This window comes from Epinephelus lanceolatus, chromosome 10 (assembly GCF_041903045.1).
Source record: "Epinephelus lanceolatus isolate andai-2023 chromosome 10, ASM4190304v1, whole genome shotgun sequence".
NCBI lineage: Eukaryota > Metazoa > Chordata > Actinopteri > Perciformes > Serranidae > Epinephelus > Epinephelus lanceolatus.
The window spans coordinates 27,670,622-27,679,573 of record NC_135743.1 but is presented as its reverse complement, the minus strand read 5'-3'; the positions used below and the strand labels follow the sequence as shown (position 1 = coordinate 27,679,573).

The window sequence follows — 8,952 nt, the reverse complement described above, 5'->3', positions numbered from 1 at the left end:
AAAAGTCACAACAGATATTGTATTGTAAGATTGCCTGTTTAGGTGGGAAAAGGCTGGAATTCGTTGTTAGTGAATATTTTGCTGATGCATTTAGTATCTGCATTTTTGGGACTTGACAGGTACATAAATTAGTAACATCTCTTCATTACGTTAAAGGAAATGTAATTTGTTCGGCATTACGTTTCCCTCAAATGTATTTTCTGTTTCAGATTAGTTGTATATAAATGTCATTTCTAGAAAGCAGGGCTGTTAGATATAAGTTTCAGAAGACGTGGTGTTCTTTTCCTTTTATAGCAGAACAGAAGTTGTAGGAAACATATGGCATTAACTCATAGTTTGCCCTACTTTTGGTTTGTCTGTTATTAAGTACTGTATGCTACACATATGTTTACTATTCAGAGGAACTCAGTATTCTACCTCTCATGTACTACTTAACCAAATATCATTAATAAGTCAGAAGCAAGAAAACCCAGAGGTCTTCTTTACAGCAAGATCTATGTTCACATTGCAGCTCACATGCTATTGCTATTAAACATGACTACTCTATTCATCCACAAAAAAAATCCTGTTCCTTTTTTTTCCTACTTAAAGCTGATTCTATGTTTAAAGCACAGTTCATGATCCAGATAGCAGCGCGCAGGAATGAAGCCAGATGTTGGACAGAGCTGAAGCCAGTGGTTTTATGCTCTGTTCCATCTTAGGAGATCTGTTTCTCAATGTATGATGGAATGACTGTGAAGTCAGGCTGGACTGACAGAACGTTTGACAAACTGCTCTAGAAAAAAATAAAATAATTTTACCTGGCATTTAGAGCCATACCACATAATGACAGTGAAATCAACTGAATCACAAATGATTTATTAAGCACTTTATTTAATCAAAGTCAACTCCATACAGTTAACATTCACACATTCAAGTAAAATCATTTTACCTTCCATAGCATCCAATATGTGCAGGATCATTCTGACTAACTTTAAATCAATCCAATGTGTGATTCAGACATTTATGTTCACTTATGAGGGCTGTTAAAGAGAAACTCAGCTCAGACCTCCTTCCTGTTTTGTGTTTTCTTGTGAGACTTCACAGTTATATATCATCAGCATGCTGTAGAGTGCCATATATACCATTTGCACTGTAATGGTATGTCCTGTAGTCTTTGATTTTCCTGTCTGGTCGACTGACTGGGGGCCTAGAGCAGAAAGAGAGGAAGTGTGATAAACTGTCCGTGGAAAACATAGGGGGCCCATGTCTGACCACTGTAGCAGGGGTTAGTAACCACAGACAAAGATGGAGGGAGGCAGATAGGGAGGCTTCAAAACTGTTCACTGCAGGGGTGTAACGGGCTAACCCAGCTCTGGTATTTTGGATTCTCTACATTTTCTTTTCTTGTGCAGAGAAAAAAAAGTGTTTTCTTCCATGACTAATTACATATGACTGGCTTAAACACTTCAAGATGTTAATTAGCCACGCAAGCAGTCACTTTGGCCCATACTGAACTATCTCAAAAACTATCAAACGGATTGCCATTAAATTTTGGTTCCCAGAGGATGCAGCCTTGAGACTGGTGATCTTTTCATCTGCAGTAGTACTTATCCTTTGAAATGTTTCAACATCTACAACATGAAATGTGTGTAGACATTTACAGATTCCTAGATGATATATCCTAGTGACCCCCTGACCTTTCCTGTAGTACTCCTATGTGGCTGACATTTGTGATACAACTACTGGATTGATTGTGATTTTTAAAAAAAATAGGACCAAACTAGTGTCACTCCCATTAGCCTCAATTGTTTTTAGTGCTAATTAGCTTGTGTTAGATGATAAACATGGAAAACATCAGCACTTCAGCATTGTTATTGTCAATATAATAGCATGCTGATGTTAGCATTTAGCTAATGAAGCATCTTTTTAAAGCCCCACAGAGCTGCTTGCTAATTCAGTGATAAACACATTCCATTTCCTATAACTTCTTCACAATAAAAGTTCCCCCTTATTTTGTAATGTAAAGACCTTTATTTTGAAGCAGCAAAATATGAAAATGTTGGGTTTTCAACTCTTTTACAGCTTAAAGTGAACATGAAACAGTTAACTTAAGCAGATATCTGAAACTACGAACAGGGGCACAGGAGAGAAACTAAACTCCAAACCACAGAAATTCAGTTAGAAGCTACAAAAGTATTGAGCGCTGAATACAATAAGACTTTTCACAATGTCTTTCTCTCTGGTCTTATACACAGAGATCAGCTGAGTCATGCAACACACACTCTTGCTGGGGAAAAGGGGGTCATCAGGGATCGGCTGCAGTCGGCGAGACATCACTGCTACCCACTTGGAGGCAATCGGATGTCCTTTTGGCCCGGCTCCAGAGATGGTCCTTCTCTGATGCAGCTTGGCATGGCCTGGCATGTTTAAATTGACAGTGGGAATGCAAATCAGGCTGGCATGGTTTGACTCAGTGTGGGCAAGAGAACCAGTGGAAAAGCCCCATCGGTCTTGTTTTTATTAGCCTATTGTAACATGAGGGTTGTGTGTGGTGGTTGGGTCACTCTTGTTGAGAGTACACAGCAGGATAGAGACAGATCCTCTCTTAAAGGGAAATTTCGGTTTATTTCAACCTGTCTCCTATCGTCCTAAATTTGTTTCAAGTGACATGAGGATACAGCCGGGGCGCATAGTAGCGTCAGACCTGTTAAAATGTAAGTGAACAGGCAACCTTCAAGTGCAAAGTTAGTCCACTAAACAAGCTTTTTCTCCACAAAGACCGCCTCATATCGTTAGGATAAATGTCAGAGAACATATAGAAAACGATATGTAAATGTGTTGCCTTACCTTACCGGTGTGGTGCCATGTTTGTTTACCATCTAGCTCTGCTTTCCAAAGCTGGGCCGAAATATATCTCGCAAGCTCTAGATAAAGCCCAGCTGGATACTACTCCAGGTGGAGGTGTCTCGTCCTCGGTCACATCCAGACCTTGAAAATAAGGCTGCAACCGGTCCCATTCCTTGCAACAGAGGCATTCCTCTTCTGTGGGCACTGGGGCACAGCATTCACAGGTACACCACCAATCTCCAGAGCTACGCAGCCTTGCAGCAGCCATTCCTCCTCTCTCGTCCTCTACCTGTTGCGTCTCTCTCTCTCTCTCTCTCTCTCTCTCTCTCTCTCTCTCTCCTCCTTCAATTTCATGAAGCTCTTCGTCAGTGTATTCTGGCTCAAATAAATAAGGGCAGCCATCAAACTCTGCAAAATCAAATTCCTCCTCCACAAAGTCGAAGTCTGGCAAAAAGTCAGCCATTATTCTATAAATCATTCATAAAATAAATGAATGAACTTTTCAGGCTACTGTCCGGTTCTGCCTTCCAGCTGCTGCGGCTTGTTCTCGCAAGATTTCAGGCACAGTATGAGATCGCTGCTTGTTCTCGCGATATTTCGGCCGCGCTTTGGAAAGCAGAGCTAAATGGTAAACAAACATGGCACCACACCGGTAAGGTAAGACAACACGTTTACATGTCTTTTCTATATGTTCTCTGACATTTATCCTAACGATATGAGGCGGTCTTTGTGGAAAAAAGCTTGTTTAGTGGACTAACTTTGCACTTGAAGGTTGCCCGTTCCCTTGTGTTTTAACAGGTCTGACGCTACTATGCACCCCGGCTGTATCTAGGCTAACGGCTAACATGCTAGCTATTATGTCACTAGTCACTTGAAACAAATTTAGGACAATAGGAGACAGGTTGAAATAAACCGAAATTTCCCTTTAAGCAGCACTTTAATATTCTCCACACTTCAACAGCTTCACAACAGCCACATTTCCTGATTACACTTCCTTGTTATGGGTCACATATCTCTTACGTAACCAGTGAGAAGCTAGAAGGACTTAGACTGAGGTAAATGTGTACATATAAATATGTAAATTATAACTGTAAACATAAATGTGTAAATAGTTCACTGTAAAGACACTGTAAATGTATTTTTAGCATATTACTAAAATACATGAATTAACAATAGCATTTAGCTTACACAAAAAGAAGTAACAGATAGGATTATTAATGATGTAAGGGCAAATATCTTACTATATAATGACGAAAACTCTGTCTGTCTGTGGGTGTGTGTGTGGGTGTCTCTGTTCCACGTTTTTCTCCTCACTGACTTGGTCAATCCATGTGAAATTTGGCACAGTGGTAGAGGGTCATAGGAGGATGCGAACTTTAAATGAGCATATCTCATGCCCCGTATGTTGTAGAGACATGAAACTTTGCACAGAGATGCCTCTCCTCATGAGGAACAAATTTGCCTCAAGAACCCATAACTTCCGGTGATACAGATTTTCCGCCATTTTGAATTTTTTGAAAAACACTTCAAATCGATCTCTTCCTAGGAAGTTTGACCGATCTGCATGAAACTCGGTGAACATAATCTAGGGACCAATATCTAAAGTTCCCTCTTAGCAAAAGTTGACCCCATTATTGACCCCGTCAAACAAAATGGGGGCGCTAGAGAGCTAATTTCTTATCTAGGCCTAACCGCCGTATCGATTTTTACTAAACTTGGTAGATATGTAGAACAGGACGCCTCAAGGTGACTGGAGAAATATAACTCTAATTGGCAACTGGGTGGCGCTATAACAACAGAAAAATGCTTAAAAATGGCTAAAATGCGACCGATCGCTGTGGCTGCCCCTGTGGCTGAATGTTTTTTTGTTTTTTGTTTTTTTGTTGGCATGACTAAGTCATGGTATGCTCTACATAATCACAGAAACTGTCAGTGTGTCATTCTGTCAGTCAGTCAGTCATTCTACCAGTGCATCCCACTTTTAAGTCAATACAACATATAAACACTTTAACTATCTGCCTTTCAACTTGCTGCCTCAACTAGTAATGTACAGTTTTAGCCCACTAACTATCCCACTATTGGCAATGGTACTACTGTACTTTCAATAAAGCAATCGTACTATCAAACTCACAAAAACTCTGTCTGAATACGTTGCTCTTCTTAATGGGTTCAGCTGACTATTTAATCTGCAATTTCCTATGACCTGTATCCCAAACACACACCATGTGAAACTGTACAGGCAACTGTGCACTCAGTGGGTATGGACTAGTAGTCAGTAATATGCAAAGAAGACAGCTTAGTTGTGAAAATATGCAATTTTTAATATAAGAAAATAGATAAGTAAAGTCTGAGTTCACTATAAAGTAAAAAAAAGGAAACCACATAACTGGGGATGATATCTAAGGTAGGCCTGCACATTTTGTTACTGCTGAAAGATGTTTTCAGGTCAAACTGGACTTGTGAAGATAAAGAATGTAAAGTAAGTGAACCACAGACATATTGTAAACAAGTTTCAAGAAGGGTATTTACTTATTCATTTTAAACACCAATGTATCTATGCTGCAATGCCCACTTTATATCTCAAGTTACCATCATTACCACAGCACCCTGCAGCAGGCCACTCAGCTACTTAAAGGGCTTTAAAGAACATGTGTGGGGAAAGTTGTTAAGAAAGAGATACTCTGGGCTGCTGGTGAATTTTCATACGACAAGTGTAGTTCCATGTTCTCACGAGTCTGTTGAGTGACCATTAAAATTCCTCATCCAACCTTACACTACAGAGATGTATCGCAGAACAATACAATGTTCATTAATTTTCTATGTTGTGGTGATAAAAGGGAAATGCTGTGCATACAGTTTTTGTCACATGAGAGCACTATAATCTGGGAACATTTCTCCACAGAGTTTTACATATTGCATGAGTACATGTCCTTAATGTTGTCTTTGTCCTCCTGTGACCAAATTGGGATAATACTTCTTAACAGATACAGTGAATTTACAGTACATAAATATGTTATTGTACCAGACACTATGATTGTCAAAGCTGTGTAACACTGAATCCTGTGATGCATACATTGTTCTGACTGCATGTTCCATCATATGTACATACATGAAAAGCATTAGCAAAGATTATGTCCCGCAAAGAGGAGCATGCACAGTTCTGTGAAACAAAATGTGAACAGCACATAAACAGCACTTAGTTATATATCAGTGAACATGAACAAGGCCAGGGTTTTCAAATCTACCATATAAGCACATGCTGGCACTGAAAATGTCATGATAACAGACACATTTATATTATCTTGAGAAACACAAATTAAAACTTTCCAGCAAGAACTGTCATGACTCTCACCATATAACACACAAAAAACAACATCAGTGTATAATGATTTTCAGACTTTTTCACAACCAGTTATACTGTGTAAAAAACTCTTGGTGATTGCACATCCTAAACTTCTAATTTAGACTCCAGAGCCACCAGATGCTGCAACATACTGAAAGTTCAATACTTGAACTGCAGTTTGAAAAGTTATGTGACAACAGAGATGACAAATACATGTTAACTTACATGTGACAAATGTGTGTAACTTAACAGTTTTTTCTCCATGAAGCTGTTTCTTCACTATCTTCATTTTCGTTCTCCATTTTCATGCAGGTGTCTTTTGAGATCTGCATTACACAAACACACACACACACACACACACACACAGAGCACACAAATACAAATATAAATGCATGAAAATATTAACATAATTTTATACCAAAGAATTAAAGCAGTAGAAGCTTCACTGTTAAAAACAGCTAAGTTTTTTATTGAAATATTTGTAGCATATCCCTGCTGATGGAGTGTGTGGGGGCGCCTGCGATGATATATGATATTGTAAACAGTCAGCTGCAGTGAGTCAGTCACCAGCGTTACACAAGATCACCACAGATTAATTACGTGTGAAAGCTGAAAGCAGCTGTGGGTGTGGCTTATTACGACAAATCTAAATCACTCAGCATTTCAAATTCCAAATTTTAAAAACCAAAATAAATCACCAGTTTCTTCCTCACCATGTCTGAATAGAGATGTCTTGAGATCATTTATCCGCTGATTTATTTATTTCATTACTCATTTCTCTCTTTTTTTGTGTGTTTTAAGGCACAAAACAACTTAACATGTTGATCTACCTATAAGCTCTCAGTCATTAGGGTTCAAGCCCCAAAAAAGCAGAACCCCATTGAGCTTGTGCCGATTTATTATCGGGTTCAAGCACTGAGGGGGCAAAACCCTAGAGATTGTGCGGGTTTATCTGAGTTTGTGTGAGTGCCTGCCAGCTTGCATTATCATAATCTACACACTTTATTATTGTGAGAGCTGGCAAGCAGTGAGCATGTGCACAACATAATTATTCATGGTGCCAACACCCCCACCTTGTGGCCATTAGTAAAACACCACCATGCAACTTATTAACCGCCATATCTCTTTAATGAAATATTCCATGGTAACCAAATTTAGCAAAGTTGCACAGATTGGGGTGCTAAACAAGTATGTCGTATTTGATATAATTTTACCTGTAGGTGGCACTAACCGATTTGAAAAATTGCTGTTGTAGCAGTAGGTGGGACCAGCCGCAGCCACAGCTTACAGCTGCCACACAAGTTTTCATCAGAAAATGTTGCGTATCAGCTTTATATAGTCTTTTATTTTGACATTTTATTGCCGGATGTCTCTTGCACATGGTCTTATCTTTGACATATGATCAGCACTTTAATGTTTAAAAATTAAGACATCTTGACTGTATATTTGCAATAAAAGGCAATATAAGATGGTGAAACTTTAACAGACCCCCAAAACCTCTAAGGAAAACATAAATGTTCTAAGAGCCTCTAGCAGCCCTGACAGGTTGTGCTGCTCTTAACACCCCATATTAACAACCACACCTGAACTACCTGACTGTCATCTTTAACCCCTACGCTGTTGCTCTTGGACTGAAAGCCTTAACCAGAGGATCACCTCTGCCTGTGGTGGATCTGCAGCTTAGGGTCTACCTGAGTCCCTCATATTACCTTCACTGTATAAATAACAAATAGCGTGTATTTATTTGCATTGCATTTGCACTACAGGCCATTATCTACAGAGACGAGTTCTTGGAAGATAATGACGTTTGCTATTTTGGGAAACTCAACTCAACGCATCATTGCTCAGCATGTTGGAGAGTGTAAGTTAAACCCTGAGTGTCTATGCAAAATGAAAATGGCCTCATAAATCACCAGTCTTTAATACTATATCATTAAACAGGAACTGACATAAATCACTACAAGTCTGTATTATCCCCAGGGGGTATGTGTGCTTTGCACTGTCAGGCTGTCTGTCTCCCAACATGTCAGTCTGGCAGACTTCACGTCTGGATCACTGTTATTATGACGATCATAACATTTAACAGGGTATGGTATTTTAGGTACTCTTATGATTTATCCAAAATTGAAAGCCAGTGTCTTGTCAGAGAGGCTGGATGTCTATATGTGCTGGACTTGAGAATATACTGGAAGAACTGACAACAGTGGGTTTGTGTTTAATTACAAATCTCATGTAAAGTGTAAGTGGAGCTAAATGCAAAAAATCAATAATTTAGATACAGCATATAATTACAGACTTAAATCTTTGACACATTTCTCAGTGTCAGTGTAAGAAAAGTGGCTTTTTGTGAAAAAAATAAGACTGTCCCACAAAAAACAACTGAGAAGCTCATCAGTGCAAGCAGCTTATTACGACCCTTGTTTGCAAAAACTGACTCTACAGCAGAAAATAGGAAAGTACAAAAAACGGGTTTGGTCTCTAAAGCTAATTTCAACATTTATGACAACTATACAGGGGATTTACATTACACTTTATTAAGGCCTAATGTTGAGCATATTTGAAGGGCGGGCCACTTGGATAACAGGCAGCCTGTGAGGCAGATTCACCTTTCATCCAAACACAGTCACTTCTGGCTTCAAAAAACCAAGACAGCCAACACCAAAATGCCAAAACTGAGGCTCAGAACAGCAGTCCACAAACCACTGAATGACATCACACTAGTTGTGTCCATTGGTTTATCCAGTCTATGATTTTACAGTACATAAGGTAACGTACTTAAT

At 39.2% G+C, this 8,952-nt stretch overlaps 1 long non-coding RNA gene across 3 annotated transcripts in view; it reads right to left on the bottom strand.

Moving 5' to 3' along the window:
* Nucleotides 1-853: 853 nt before the first annotated feature.
* LOC117265980 (uncharacterized) overlaps nt 854-8,952 on the bottom strand; it is a 145,408-nt gene continuing 137,309 nt past the window's right edge. Inside the window, exons 6-7 of one of the 3 annotated variants that reach the window (XR_004502464.2) lie at nt 6,398-6,498; nt 854-2,399 (exon numbers count right to left, since the gene is read on the bottom strand). This is a non-coding gene — a long non-coding RNA (uncharacterized LOC117265980). Of the gene's footprint in view, nt 2,400-5,125; nt 6,499-8,952 lie in introns of those variants that run through there. The other 2 variants (XR_004502465.2, XR_013492221.1) reach the window with 2 other exon arrangements.